The following is a 15,506-nucleotide window of genomic DNA, read 5'->3' as shown; positions in this document are numbered from 1 at the left end:
CTAGGACAAGAAAGTGAAGGAGCCAGGACTCTAGTCCAAAACTGTCTGCCTCTCAATGCTCTTAACCAGGGCTATATCCTGACCCCAGGATTTTTTATTTAACTGTTTAATCAACTAATGAGGCAATGACATGAGGGTCCCTGGAGATAGGATGATGGTTGCCTAACATAAAGATACAAGTCTGTGTTCAGCAAGTCCGGAGAGGACAAATTCTGATGGCCATGTGGGAGTTAAAGCAGGTTTCTCAGCAGCCAGCAAAGGCTGTTAAATACTGAAATGAGTTCATAAAGAAGGTTATAGAATCTCCTTCAACGGAAGGATTTCTTCCCCCAGTGGAGGATAGAGTCTCATCTGTCTGAGATGGTTTAAATATAATCCTCTGTGAAGGTCAATAAATTGTGCTCACCAAGTTCTTTCCAGGTTCCTTATGATACTCAGATACATGGGCTTAATGTGGCTCAGCGTGTGGCCTGCAAGGGGGGAGGGGGCTGATCCTCCAGCCAGAAATAATCTCTTCCTCCTTTACACGCTTTCAGCCCTCTGACTTGACCTTCTTTATGATGCATGTAGTGATTTTTGTATGTCGTTTTGCTTTCTGCAAGAGAAAATGCATCCAAAGCATGAAGTGTGTGTGGCTCATTTTGATATCTCCCATAGCACCCAACAGAATGTTTAGTGCTACATTATTAAAACTTTGATTAAATGAAGTTTCCTTCCTCTTCTGAAAGCAATCTTATAGTCCCAAACTGAAAATAAGCCCCTGATTTTCATCTAAAACCTATTATCAAAACTCAGCAACTCACACCATTGGGGGCAAAGTTTTCTTAAATATGCTTTTGGTCCAATCATTATCAGATATAACATAATTTTTTTCTTTCTTGCATCATTTTGAAATATGGTCATTCAGATGTTAATTCCTTCCAGGTAAGATGTCTGAAAAATGAACCAGCATTTCAGCCAATAAGAAAGGAATCTGGCTAGGTTACTAATAGAAGCTAACATATCCAGGTATCTAAGTATTCCGCAATTCCCAGTTAGAGTCACCACCACCTCAAAATAATTACAATGGAAAAGGTTTTCCATAATTGTCACTCTACAGAAGGATAAATTTTCATGATGATAATAAGTACAATAAAAAATTGCTCTAGCTGTACACCTGAAACTAACCCAACATTGTAAATCAACTATACCCCAATAAAAACTTTTTAAAAAGTTGCTCTAGATGCTTTTATTCTCAATAAAAATAACAATAACTATACTTGTACTGAATATTAAAATAAAAAAACTTTCAAATGATCTAGCTCATTCGATCCATACAACAGTCCTTACCATTTATATCACCACTTTAGAAGATATTTAGAGGAAACTTGGATCAGAGAGATGAAGAAAATTGCTATGACTCACAAAGCTAGGAATAGCAAGAGTCTAGACTGGAACCCAGGCATTTTCCTGACTCCAAATCTCATGATCTTTCTACTGAATCTTTCTGTCCACATGGCCAATCTTAAAAAAAAAAAAAAAAAAAATAGCATTTGTACCTCAGCAGTATAAAAAAAATCAAGATCCAGAGATAAATGACCAATTTGTTAGAGGAGCCACGTTTTCTTAATTTTAGTAATTGAGCTTGAACATTAATTCCTCACATCTGGTTAAAAAATACCAATAGCTAACATTTTATTGAGTGCTTACATCTTGCCACTGTACTCAGTGCTTTCCATGGATCAATTCACCTAATCCTTACAAGTTTAGAAGGTTGGTTCTCTTTCCATTTTACAAATGTGGAAACTGCAGTTTACAAAGATTAAGTTGTGAGACCTTAGCTTTCCCAAGGTCACGTGATTTGGAAAATCAAGTGGCAGAACTGTGATCTGAACCCATATCAGCAAAACCCAGAGCCTAGTCTCTTAACCGCTATGCTAATCTGCTATGCCAGCGGTTCTCAAGGCTTGATGCTGGGGAGGCAACATCAGCATCCCTGGGAACTTGTCAGAAATGTGAATTCTCTGTCCACACCCAGACCTACTCTGGGAGAGGTGCCCAGCAATCTATCTATGTTTTAAAAAGCACTACCAAACGTAAAATAGCTAGTGGGAAGCAGCCGCATAGCACAGGGAGATCAGCTCGGTGCTTTGTGACCACCTAGAGGGGTGGGATAGGGAGGGTGGGAGAGAGGGAGATGCAAGAGGGAAGAGATATGGGAACATATGTATATGTATAACTGATTCACTTTGTTATAAAGCAGAAACTAACACACCACTGTAAAGCAATTATACTCCAATAAAGATGTAAAAATAAAATAAAATAAAAAGCCCTCTAGGTGCTTCTAAGTTACACTACAATCTGGGAACTTCTGTGCTAGATGGAAACAGAATTTACAAGCAGCTCATGCAGCTCAATAACAAAAAAACAAACAACCCAATCCAAAAATGGGCAGAAGACCTAAATAGACATTTCTCCAAAGAAGATATACAGACTGCCGACAAACACATGAAAGGATGCTCAACATCATTAATCATTAGGGAAATGCAAATCAAAGCTACAATGAGATATCATCTCACACCAGTCAGAATGGCCATCATCAAAAAATCTAGAAACAATAAATGCTGGAGAGGGTGTGGAGAAAAGGGAACACTCCTGCACTGCTGGTGGGAATGTGAATTGGTACAGCCACTATGGAGAACAGTATGGAGGTTCCTTAAAAAACTACAAATAGAACTACCATATGACCCAGCAATCCCACTACTGGGCATATACCCTGAGAAAACCATAATTCAAAAAGAGTCATGTACCAAAGTGTTCATTGCAGCTCTATTTACAATAGCCCGGAGATGGAAACAACCTAAGTGCCCATCATCGGATGAATGGATAAAGAAGATGTGGCACATATATACAATGGAATATTACTCAGCCATAAAAAGAAACGAAATTGAGCTATTTGTAATGAGGTGGATAGACCTAGAGTCTGTCATACAGAGTGAAGTAAGTCAGAAAGAGAAAGACAAATATCGTATGCTAACACATATATATGGAATTTAAGAAAAAAAAATGTCATGAAGAACCTAGGGGTAAGACAGGAATAAAGACACAGACCTACTGGAGAACGGACTTGAGGATATGGGGAGGGGGAAGGGTGAGCTGTGACAAAGCGAGAGAGAGGCATGGACATATATACACTACCAAACGTAAGATAGATAGCTAGTGGGAAGCAGCCGCATAGCACAGGGATATCAGCTCGGTGCTTTGTGACCACCTGGAGGAGTGGGATAGGGAGGGTGGGAGAGAGGGAGATGCAAGAGGGAAGAGATATGGGAACATATGTATATGTATAACTGATTCACTTTGTTATAAAGCAGAAACTAACACACCATTGTAAAGCAATTATACCCCAATAAGGATGTTAAAAAAAAAAAAGTAAATGGTAACTGTTCATAGGGATTCTGTATACGCTCTGTGCTATCAGGGAATGCAAAAAGGAAGTGGGAGAAGTTGGAGACAACTAATAAGGTTGTTGTAAATGAAAATCTTCAGGGGATAGAAAAGCCAAAACGGGAAGAAATAACCTTAACTACTGCACGCAGAAGCTAAAAACAGCAATGATGAGCAATTAATCAGGCAATATGTTACACTGTAATCAAGGATCAGAAAATTCCGGAAGAACTAAATGACACAGAGTTTATTACTGCACGGTAAATGATCATTAATAAAACATGGCTGTTAAAAGAACCAAAGAGATGAGTAATCACAGAAAGGAAATGTCAGCTGTAGAAGGAATAACCTGTGGTCTTAATCACTTGGAAAAATTACAGGTCTGGACATAGAATCAAAAGAAAAGAACGGAAATTAGCAGTGTTATGAGAATATGGCACAAACCTGATTGCTTTCTTTATATATAAAATTAAGATAGTTACAAAGACACCATGCACTGGTGAATGAAAAGTTTGACTCGGCTAACATTTCAACGGCTAAAAATAGTGAATTTACATAATTGTAGTTTCATATTGTTTAGCATCAATCCCCATCTCTGGTGTAGAAATAAAAAATTACTTACATTAATGCAGAGATTACTTGGCTTGAAATTTATCCGCCCCCACTGGTTATTCTTTGGATTTATCTGGCTGATGACCTCTGCTGACCTGTAAATTTCCTAAAGGACTAACTCTGCACACGCGTGTTTCCAAAGAGAGAAACAGGAGCAGTTTCCAAGGGCATGTCATTCCTGTATCATTCATTCTATCTCTACAGAGGACTGCTTTCTCAAAGTGTAAGAAAAATACCTGCAAGTAAGTATAAAAAGAAAAAGGATTCCAACAGAGACACCAAGTCATTATACTACAGAACTGTGGGTTATTCCTTTCATTTGAGGGCTACTGATTTGAGATCTTTAAAAAAAAAAAAAAAAATCAGTCTAGAGGAAGCAAATCAAAGAGAATATGGTAATTAAAGCTGTCAAAGGAAATACTAACCAGTAAAATCGTCTAACTGGAATTATGAGAAGATATCATAACTCCCATGGAGGAAAAAGTATGTTCTTCTCCAACTTAGTGTCGTGCAGGAATTTTTCATTCTCATAGCAACAAAAATTATCCTAATTAGTTAAAATGTATCAGCTACTTACTGTGTGCCAGGAATCGTTCTAAGTGCAATATATATGTCATCTCCTATACTTTTCGTAGCAACTCTATGATGTATGTGTTATTGTTGCCCTCTCTCAATTTCATATTTGACAGATAAAGAAATTTTGCGGCAGAAAGTTGAAGTTACTCTCCAAAGATGGCCCCCAGTAATTCTGCCCCTCCCTGTATGTACAAGCTGCTCCTCCCATAAAGAGGTACAACTTACATTCCTTCCCCTGGTATCTTCTAAGACTAAATTGGCCAATAGAATGCAGAGAAAGAAGTATTGTGAGTATTCTAAGCCAGGTATTAAGAAGGCTGGGCTGTTTCTACATCTCGAAATCTAGCCATCATGTTGTAAGAAAGCCCAAGCATCCATGTGGAGAGGCTCTTGCGGAAAATAATCAAGACCTTTGGCTCACGGTGGCCGTTGAGCTCCCAGCCAACAGCCAGTACCAACTTGCCAGTTATGTGAGTGAGCCATTTGGGAAGTATATCCTCCAGCCCCAGTTAAAACACCCCAGCTGGTAGCACATGGAGCAGAGATTAGCTCGATCAAACCCTATCCAAATTGCAAAATCACTGTTGTTTTAAGCCACCAAGATTTGACATTGCTTATTACACCCCAACGGACAAATGAAACACTGAACTACCAAGATTGCACAGTGAGATAGTCCAACGTCATGTAGGCCATACCTTTCTCTCTCATACAAATTAAGCTGCATATGAGGATGTGCAAAGAAAGGATTCGAATCAGAGGCAGGGGTGAATGGAAAATGTGCTTATATGGACACCTTATTCAACAAAGAGTCACTGAGAATCTGGGAGGTACCAGGAACTGAGCCCAGATGCTATAGATACAAAGGTGAAGAGTCAGCCTTTAGCTCAAGAAATTCTCCATGCAAGGCCACTAAGACAAAATTTCAATACCATAGGAAATGATCAAATTGATGCAAAATAACGGACAGCTGTTTGGGATTACCTGATGAGGGGACCTGAGTTAAAAAGTTAATACTCTTGGCAGTGGAAGATCTATCTCTTGCTTCAACAGTGTTTAGACGAAACAGACCCAGGGACGCCCCTGCTTCCAGCCTCCGACCACCCTCCAACCTCCTTTCCAATCGCAATCTTTGGAACCAACCACTCAGCCGCCTTCAGCTTCCAGGACCAGCCAACACTGTTTTTTGAGCTTAGCTCCCTATTGTCGATCAACCATGACCTCCCCAGATTCCTCAGGATTATTCCACCCAGGTGGAGGCCGCAGTGAACTGCCTGGTCAACATGCATCTGCAGGCCCCCTACACCTACCTCTCTCTGGGCTTCTATTTCGACCACAACGATGTGGCTCGGGAAGACGTGGACCACTTCTTCAGCAAGTTGGAGGTACAAAACATACATCTCTTGAAGATACAAAACCAGCACGGCAGCTGTGCCCTCTTCCAGGACATACAGTGCGGAAGCCGTTCCAACATGAGTGGAGTAAAACCGCAGACGCTATGGAAGCCACCGTGGTCATGGAGAAGAACCTGAACCGGGCCGTTTTGGAGCTGCACGCCCTGAGTTCTGCCTGCGCAGACTCCCAGCTCTCGGACTTCCTGGAGAGCCACTTCCGGGGGTGAGCAGGTGAAACTCATCGAGAAGAGGGCGCCCACCTGACTAATCTCCGCCAGCTGGTGGCCCCCAGGCTGGGCTGGGAGAGTATCTGCTCAACAGGCTCAACCTGGAGCACGAATAGGAACCTCCTCAGACCAGCGGCCCTTGAGGAGCCCCTCTGGCACCCCTCTGGTGTCAGGGCTTCTGCCTGAAGCCTCTCTCTGCAGCCACTAGGCAGCTTTTTAACCACCCTGGGGCCTTCTCCCAAGCTGTGAACCAAATGTAAATAATAAAGCTTTTTGCAGAAAAAAAGTTAATGCTCTTGATTTTTTTCCAGCCACCCTAAGTCAAAGAATTACTGGGCAAGATTTAGAGTAAGCTTGGAGTGCGGGTAGGAGAAAAGTGTAAGTAAACTTGCAGGGTCGATCAACAACAACACAAAAGTGTGTGTGTGTGTGTGTGTGTGTGTGTGTGTGTGTGTGTAAGAAAGGAAGGCAAAAGATGATAAATAGGTGTTAGGGAAGGAAAATTTAAAACATTCAAAGTTATCTTTGTATGCACACACACACACACACACACACACAGAGTACTCCTACGGCAAGGTCCACGGACGTATTCTGACCAAATTGAATGTCAAAGAATTCTTTAAAAATGGTTGCAGGGACTTCTATTATACTTCCAAGATGGAGTAGCCCCATTTCCACCTCTTAGAGAGGCAGAGTTCCTCTCTCTTAAAACTAAGAATTCGAGAACATATGTTCCAGACATGGCAGAAGCCTCAAACCAGAAACCACCACCATGAACAGACAAAAAATTTACTTGAAGAAGAGCCTATACCCCCTAGCCAAAATACAAGGAAAGGGGTAACCTATATCAACAGAAAACCTTTTTGGTAATACTGCCTTACTCCAGGCAAACTCCAAAAGAAACACTGCATTTCTCCCACCCCATGGTTTTAGGGGAGCTGAGTGGGAAGCCGATCTTCCACTCTACCCCATCCGTCTCCCGTCTCCACAGAAGCAGTTGATAACACTCAGATTCCTCCATCAGGATAGCATCAGTGAGGTCCAGCAGCAAGCTGGGCTTCCCATCCCTACCGGGGAGCAATGAAACTCAATAAACAGTGAGTCACATCTAGTCGGCACTTCACTTTCCCTACGATCCATGTCACTGGAGCCTGGTGGAGAGCTGAACCACCATGCCTACCTGGCATCAGTGGAAGGTATGAGGTGGCTTAGTTGGCACTCATCCCCCCCCCTTCCTCTCCCTCATTGTCAAGGATGCCTTGCTGAGCTTCCTTTCTCCCTTGTAGCAGCAAAGCAGGTGAGCCAGCCTTCTGCTCTCTCCCTCTCTGTTGTCAGCAAGACATAATCTTACAACGCTTGGAGGCAATAAGGCGGTACAAGTTGATGCCTTGACCGGGAAGGTATAAGTAGGACCAAGTGGGGAGCATCCTCTTGCACGGAAACAATGTGAGCCAGCTCTCTACTTCTGCTATTGGCAGAGCCCCTTTAGGAAGCTGGACATACACACCCATCCAGCCCTCACTTAAGCTACACCTCAACAGGAGGACTACCTACCAAAAAAAAGATTAAATAGGATCCAAATTCTCAAAAAATAATCTCCAAAATGTCCAGGATACAATCGAATATCGCTGATCATACCACGAACCAGGAAAATCACAGTGTAAATGAGTAAAGACAAGCCCCAGCCACCAACACTGAAATTAATCAGATACTGGAATTATCTGACAAGAATTTTAAAGCAACCATCCTAAAAATGCTTCCATAGCAATTACAAATTCTCCTGAGACAAATGAAAAACGAAAAATAATTATCAACAACATTGTCTCTTATGTTACTTAGTTTATACAACTGGCAACTATGGCTATGCCGTCTTTTCTTCTTGGAGGTACACAAGTTGCTTGCTCCTTAACAATAAGGATATTATACCCATCTGAGAATATTTATAGTGCTGGCCCTCATTTTCCAAAGAACCTAAGACATTATTATGCAATTGAATCTTCTAAAGTACCCACAGCCAACATGACGTCGTTGAAGGAGGTCAGCTAGAGGATGTGACCGCCGGTTGACCCGCAAGCTGGACACAGGAAGTCGGAAGCTCCTCACTCCCTCCCGTCCTTGGAATGTACATTCTGCCCACCATTCCCACACTAGGAGCTGTTTCACGGCCGTAATCTGGAGAGTAAGGTGTTGTTAAGACCATCTGGACTGAATACGAGACTGAACGTAGTTAAATAAACTTTTAAGATTCTGGCAGGTGGATGAGGAGATCACCCCGTCTTCTTGCCACCCAGGGCAAGCTTTGTGTATAAGTTCCCTTGCTTATTAAAACCTCCACCTACCATTCTGGAGTGATCTGCCTCTTTCTTCTGTCTCTTCTTGCCCTCTGTGTACAGGGGCCAGTTTCACCCGGATTTCACCTGGGAAGTTCTTGAGTTTTTGAACTAACAGATGCACAACATATGCCCAGTAATTAATTTCATTGTCACATTAGCTGCTCACCAATTTCCTGTAAATTTCATGCCATGTATTTATTTGCTTAACATCTGTCTCAAAACTTAAAAACCTCTAATTAAAATGCTCTAGAACATGGTAAATAAAAGAAATGCTGAGTATTTTGGCTTGATACTGACTTTTGTTTACCTCTGACACATAAAAATGTACTTACTTTTTTCTGAAGAAAAGTATTTGTCAAATGTTTACCAGCGGATAAGACTTTAGAGAGAGAGATGCTTCTGATGACCTTCCTTCATTAAGGTTTTTGGCTTCCATGGTATAAATCAAGAGGTGCCACCAAGGCATACCTTTCCCTCATTGCTGCCATAAAGCCTGAAATTACACGGTCAGAGTCTGTGCATTAAACACCTTTCCATCTTCAGGTATGTCTTCTCCCCAAGTGAAACTACCCTCTGAGGAAATGCATCTCCGTGATGAATGCCCTGTTGGGTCTCAGAAGACATGAGCTCCATGTGATGCCACTGCTCACTGCTCAGTGTGACTCTGGGCAAGTCTTTTAACCCTTCCAGCCCTGTATTATTATTATTATTTGTTGTTGTTGTTTTTTGTTTGTTTTTGCGGTACGCGGGCCTCTCACTGTTGTGGCCTCTCCCGTTGCGCAGCACAGGCTCTGGACGCGCAGGCTCAGCGGCCATGGCTCACGGGCCCAGCCGCTCCGCGGCATGTGGGATCTTCCCGGACCGGGGCACGAACCCGTGTCCCCTGCATCGGCAGGCGGACTCTCAACCACTGCGCCACCAGGGAAGCCCCCTTGTATTATTATTATTTGTAAAATGTGGATAACCTACCTGTCTTCTCCACTTGGCAGAGTTAATGAGAAAACTAAAACAGTGCATATGTGGGTACTTAATGTAATGAGCTATACAAATACAAGTGATTACTATTAGCAGATAATTTTTTGTAGAATTTTATAAAAATTACTTAACACATCAGAACAAAACGTTTGGTAATAAAACATACAAAGAGGATTTTAGGGGCTACCAGAGGGCTAGTAGGTATATCAAAAGGAGAGGACCATGAGAGAGAAAGAGGGACGCTGCCAGAGACACATTTTGCTGCACCTCAGGTTGCCTCTGCAGAGGTGTTTAGTTGGAATCAATGATCCTTGCAACGTGTCCATTGGAGTGTATGCTCAGGGCTGAGAGGACACCTAGAGCAAAAGATGCTGTGTATGCACATGATACATAGATTCAAGGGTGTGGGCAACCTCCAAAAGGGCTCAAAAATCAGAGACCCTCCAGTTAACACTATTCCTGGACTGTCTTAAACACTTTTTCCTCCACCATTCATTTTTGTTAAAAGGTTGTTCTCTCCCAGTACCTGAGAAGCTGCAGAGGTGTCAGGAAAAAGTACTGGAATGAATATCCAAAGGCTGGACTTGATTCCATTACTAATTTACTATGTGACCGACCTTGAGTATGTCTCAACCTATTCAGAACGTTTAACTAAATATTATACTTATTTACTCTCTGTGGTTGGGAAACTTTTTTCTAATTTGCTTCACTCTTTTGTTGGCATCTGTTTTTATACATTCCCCCCGCCCCCAAAGTTACTGGTCTTGGGAACTATTTCCTGATATAGAGTTTAATTTTCTTGCAGCCAAACTATATGTAATATCACTCAAGAGTAGTGACTCGCACTACTTTCACAAGTAGGTATACGTGTGGATTCTGGTAATTTTGTACTCTGTAGAGTAGGAAGAAAAACACAACTCAAGTTGAGAAAAAAATTATCCTCAAAAATGTTTCCTTATAACTGTTTTTAGAGGCCCTTGTTAAGATTAGAGTCGAAGGCGGTGCTAAGGTCGTAAACCGTGCCAGAGAACAATGGGAAAAGGGCAGGCTTAGTGGTCAGAAAGACCCAGGTTGAATCCTTGGTTCTGCTACCCACTAGCTAAGTGACTTGTACACAACTGTAAATTGGGATAACATCTAGCTTGCAGATCAGATTTTCTACGCTGATTAAAAATAATGCAAATAAAGTCCTTGCATATATAAGGAAGTCAATAAACGGTACCTCTATTATGATGATAGTTGTGATTGCTGGGGAAGAGAGAGAGCACCGAAGGAGCAGGTGATCCTAGTCAATCTCAGCGTTGTAGAGCCTTCCAAGAGGGACCGGAAGCCTGCCATTCATCTCAAGAATTTCAATCTATGTCCTCTGGATTCTTTGCAGTAGACCACAGCATACTCTCTAAGATGCCAAATTGTCCCCCATGAGCTTCTCCTGAATGCTGTTCCCCCAAGAGGAGTAAAAAAGGGCACATCTTCCAACTTTTGTGATAGAAAATGATGATCATAGCTATAATAATAATTACTATAATAATTATACTTACCACTTATTCATTTATTGTGTCCTTTCTATATAGGTCAAGCATTGTACTAAGTCCTTTACGTATATTATCTTATTTCATCTTTTCTTCAATTTTGTGAGGTAGGTATTATTACTCCATTAAAAGAAAAGAATCTCAAGGCTCAAAGAGGTTAATAACCAAAAGAGCCAAGATTCAAACGCACTCGCTTATTCACTACTCTACTCTGCCTTATGTGAGGCACTAAAATACTTAGCCTTGTTAATACTTAACCCAGGCTCCCCAGATGCTAAAAATTTATGATAATTACATAATTAGAATTTCAAATTTAGGGCAGTGACTGAGAATTATTATACTTCATTATGTGACCTTACAAAAGTATTTACTATAATAAATTTGCACTATCTTTTGGAGAAGTCTACAGTCTTCTTAAGCAGAGTCACACGTATTTAAACAGAAAAGTACGAATGAAACTGTATCCTCAACAAACAAGAAGATGATCAAATTAAATAATAGCTGCAAATACTGTCACTGGAAATATATATGCAAACACTAAGTGCCAGGCACAATTATAAGCATTTTACATATATTACTTAATTTAATCCTTACAGCAATTCTATGAAGTAGATACTATTAAAATTCCCATTTTACAGATGAGGAAACAAAGACAGAAGAAGTATAAATAACGGATTTTGAACAAGTTGATTAAACATCCAGGACAGGAAAAAGTCTTTACTAAGTGAAGAACACAGAATAAATGCAAATCCAAGAATCATTCTTCATTTTTAATTGAGAACAAGAACAACATAGAAGTTGTGCCTTGATTGAGGGACTTTAATGATCAATTTACAAATAAATTGTGTTTGTATATCCCAGATATGTGAACTTCACACCGCTGAGCCAAAGTCATCAAACCCTTTCACTTTGCTAAGATTGAGTCCTTATATGTTCAAGGTAATACAGACTGCACGCATGTTATCAACATTTGGTCTTATACCTCTACCACACTTTTCTGTACTCGTGGAATTGTTTTATAACACTCATCACCTAGGTTTCATAATCTATTTCATCAGTGCTTGTTCTTATTTTTCTTATAAAATCTAACAAATGGGTTGTGATGCCTTCACTTATGGAATTAGTGATACCCAATTAGTCATCTGACTACTCCAGGCTTAATCTTCCTCTTACTTCTCTTTAAATAAATCAGTACCTGCTTGTGCTCTGAATGAGATTGGGTGAAGAGAAACCTGGCCATCCTTTATCATAGAGAGCCAATAGTTTCAAACATCCCCAAAGTGATCTTGAATCAGTGAGATCCAGCTCCTGCCTTTGGTAATTCTTAACTGGAACACTTTATCCCAATAATATGAGACATAGCCTGAGTGATGCTTAAGTTCACCGTTTAAAAATGAAATTAAAAAGATTTTTAAAAATTAGCTAATAGCCCTTCTCTATTTTCCTAGAAGTTGTGCTAGCTTTAATATACATGTTCCAGAAGTATAAATACTAAATACCTACTAAAATCCAGGCCTTGTGCTAGGTGCTGGGGATACAGAGATAATTAAGACATACTCCCAAGGAACTGAACCAGACAGGGCACCAAAGCCAGTCAGCTAACTGTCATCTTGAAATTGTGGATTCTGTGTCATAACTTATCACTCACATTCTGCCCTAGCCTTTCTCGTGCTTGGCATGAATTTTCCTTTCCTCAGCCCCGACCTCTCCTCTCCTATTCTATTCTTCTACGGCCGCAGGACAACAAAGGTCATTTGGAATGCGAGTAAAACTTAGCTGTAACCAAAGATGCAAAGATCAAAGTTGGCAGCTACATGAAGTTCAGGATTAAGAGACTTCCTCTTTAAGATCAAAATTCCAGATGATCCAAATATAGGCAAATGAGTCCCAGTAGAACACTCCGTTTTCTGTGCTGAATCCAGGAACGAAGCAGAAATCACCATAGAACTGCGTTTCACCCCGTTTTACCCGTGGTCTTGATGCTAATTGCCTAACCCCAACAGTGAGATCGCGTTTCAAAATATGGTCAAACACAAAACAGCCAAGTCAATCAAGCATTAAGTATTCAAGCACAATTATCCCAACACATGCCCAAGTACCAGCAGTGAAGCAGCCTCAGTTGGGAGCAGCTCCATAATCACCTCTCCGGTCAGCCGAGACTTTAACCTCTCCCCTCGGGGCCTCCTGTTGGGGACGCCGGGCTGGCTCCCAGGGTGTGAGAGATCACAGCGCCAGCGGCGCCCCCCGTTACCGGGCCTCATTTAAATGCGTGCTCCAGGCGGGGGAGAGGCGGGGCAGAAGGTCCGCAGAAGTTCCCATTGTTGGGGAGAGACGCGTGGAAGCAGATGGTGCAGCCGGTCGGTCTGGCTGTCAGACGCTTTCTGTCAAGTTCTCTGGGGACTCCGGGGCTTTCTTTCCACTCTCCGCTCGCTCAGGTCGTGTGTGTTTTCTCAGGGTGGGCGAGGGGTCCCTTTCTTTATCGCCCCTCACATTTCCAGGAGGCCCACTGGCCTCCTCCTTCCCCCCATTCCTTCCTTCTGCTTTCTCTGCTTTTTCTGGACCAGCTAGTTCTAAGCCTCCAAGGACCCACTCGATGCAGAGAAAAGCAAGCGAGCGATTTCCTTTGTCTCCAACTGATGCCGCGCTCTCATCCAGCGGGCTTCCGACTGGCATGCTCACTCAGTTATTTAACAAATTACTCCACGGTCCTCGTTTGGGCTGATTGACATTTACAGCTAACCAACCCCTACAGTTAGGGGCGATGTGGTAACTGACTTTCATAGTCTTCCTTCTTCCTTTCAGTCCTGCAATGGGGTGAGCAGACAGACCTGGTGCTTTGGTTTGACCTGATGCTCACCTTACATAACATTGTCAGGGTCTAAAAAAGTAAATAAAGCATGGGTTACAGATGCAACCTTTATATGCATCCGTAAGGGACAAACAGGAGCTTGTGTATATATAACTCTTGTCTCTAAAGTATTAGCTGTTGAACGCAAATCTTGGCCTCAATGCTCCCTTTTAAGATTCCACATAGCTTATGCCAAGGCAGCTCTTCCTTGCAGTTCTCAGTTAAGATTTCCTCCAGTTTAGGATGTTAAATTTGTTTTCGTTTTTAAACCATACTGGCAGCCCCGTGCTCGTTAATGGTATCTCTGTGAGCTGGACAAAGTCAACGTAAGTCCAGAAGACTGCTGTCTGGGATTGAGTGGCAAAATAAAGTCAGAAATACCATTTATTCCCCCTCATCTGCCTGGGATTAATCTTTTCCTCCCCGGGGCTATTCTCTAGACTTAAATGATGTAATGTTTCATTTTGCACTCATCAATAGAATTTCCATTTCATATTTATCTCCCCTTCTCCCTCAAATTGTGAAACCTGTGAAAAGAGAGCTTATAGTATTCATATTTACCAGTTAAGGATTCAATATTTTTCCCTGGTACTACATACAAGCAGTGCAGTAAATGTTGAATAAATGAATGAATAAAAGAAATTAACAAATGGTAGAAATAAACAAAAGGGAATATGAAAAATACAAAAGAGTGTCTAAACTAAATGTCAATCATTTCTTCCATACCCCAACTACTCCAGATATTCCAGTATGCCACAGTAAAAACCACATTTTACTTGGAAGTAAAATGGCTGTGAGGAATTAGAAAGAAAACCTGAAATCACTAAATACTCATGGCCCAAACTATCCAAGAACACTAAGTGTCCAAGTGCTAACGTCCCAAGGAGACAGGCCCACCAACTGGCAATCTGCACAAGTAGGTCTGCAAGAAGTACCATGGATACACCTGTGGGAGATGGGATAGGAGCTTAGCATGGCCTCTGGACCCCACCCAGTCCCCTATGTGAGCCCTCTGAAGACAGGGGCTGCAATGCAGAAGCAGAAGTTGTGGATTCACTACGTGTAGTGCTGTCTTAGTGCCCAAGATACAAAATGTGTCCATCTCCCCACTGAATAGCAACTGCCACAGGCCCTTGAAGATTTACACTTTCGGAGCATCTGCAGATGGCATCCTTGGCACTGATATCAAACATTGTCCATGGGTACCTGGAGCAGCAAGACACCATCAAGTGGCTTCCAGACATCAACAGAGATGAGGATCTGGAGAGAAAAGGGAGAAATGGATGCATCCATTGTGGGAGAGAATACTGCTGCGAACACTCTCAAGGAAAGAAAAAGACTGATTGAAAATTTGAAGCCTATGTACCCTACTTCAGCAGAGAGAGGTAGAAGCTAGGACGTATTGATTATGCACACTTAACACATATTTTTCTTTTCATTGCACGGAGACATAAGCACCAGGAAATCCATCTTGCACATATAACAATGAACCCTCCAATTTGAAGTTGTAAAACACTCTGCTTAGGGACGAGTATCTCTTTAGTTTGTGTTTTATCATTTTTCTAAGAAAATCTTCTCTAATCCAT

The 15,506-nt window shown here is 41.7% G+C and overlaps 1 long non-coding RNA gene and 1 pseudogene across 2 annotated transcripts in view; one reads left to right on the top strand and one right to left on the bottom strand.

Annotated features, from left to right (window-relative positions):
- Positions 1-895: 895 nt before the first annotated feature.
- Positions 896-6,348, top strand: LOC141279031 (ferritin light chain pseudogene; annotated as a pseudogene).
- A 5,316-nt stretch (positions 6,349-11,664) lies between these two features.
- The window catches only part of LOC109549920 (uncharacterized), a 32,101-nt gene continuing 28,259 nt past the window's right edge, over positions 11,665-15,506 (bottom strand). For both annotated transcript variants that reach the window (XR_002176342.3, XR_002176341.3), the window contains one exon: positions 11,665-15,180. This is a non-coding gene — a long non-coding RNA (uncharacterized lncRNA). The remainder of the gene's footprint in view (positions 15,181-15,506) is intronic.

This window comes from Tursiops truncatus, chromosome 6 (assembly GCF_011762595.2).
Source record: "Tursiops truncatus isolate mTurTru1 chromosome 6, mTurTru1.mat.Y, whole genome shotgun sequence".
Classification (NCBI taxonomy): Eukaryota; Metazoa; Chordata; class Mammalia; order Artiodactyla; family Delphinidae; genus Tursiops; species Tursiops truncatus.
Note: the sequence above shows the minus strand (reverse complement) of the source record. Positions and strands in the feature narration are given on the sequence as shown.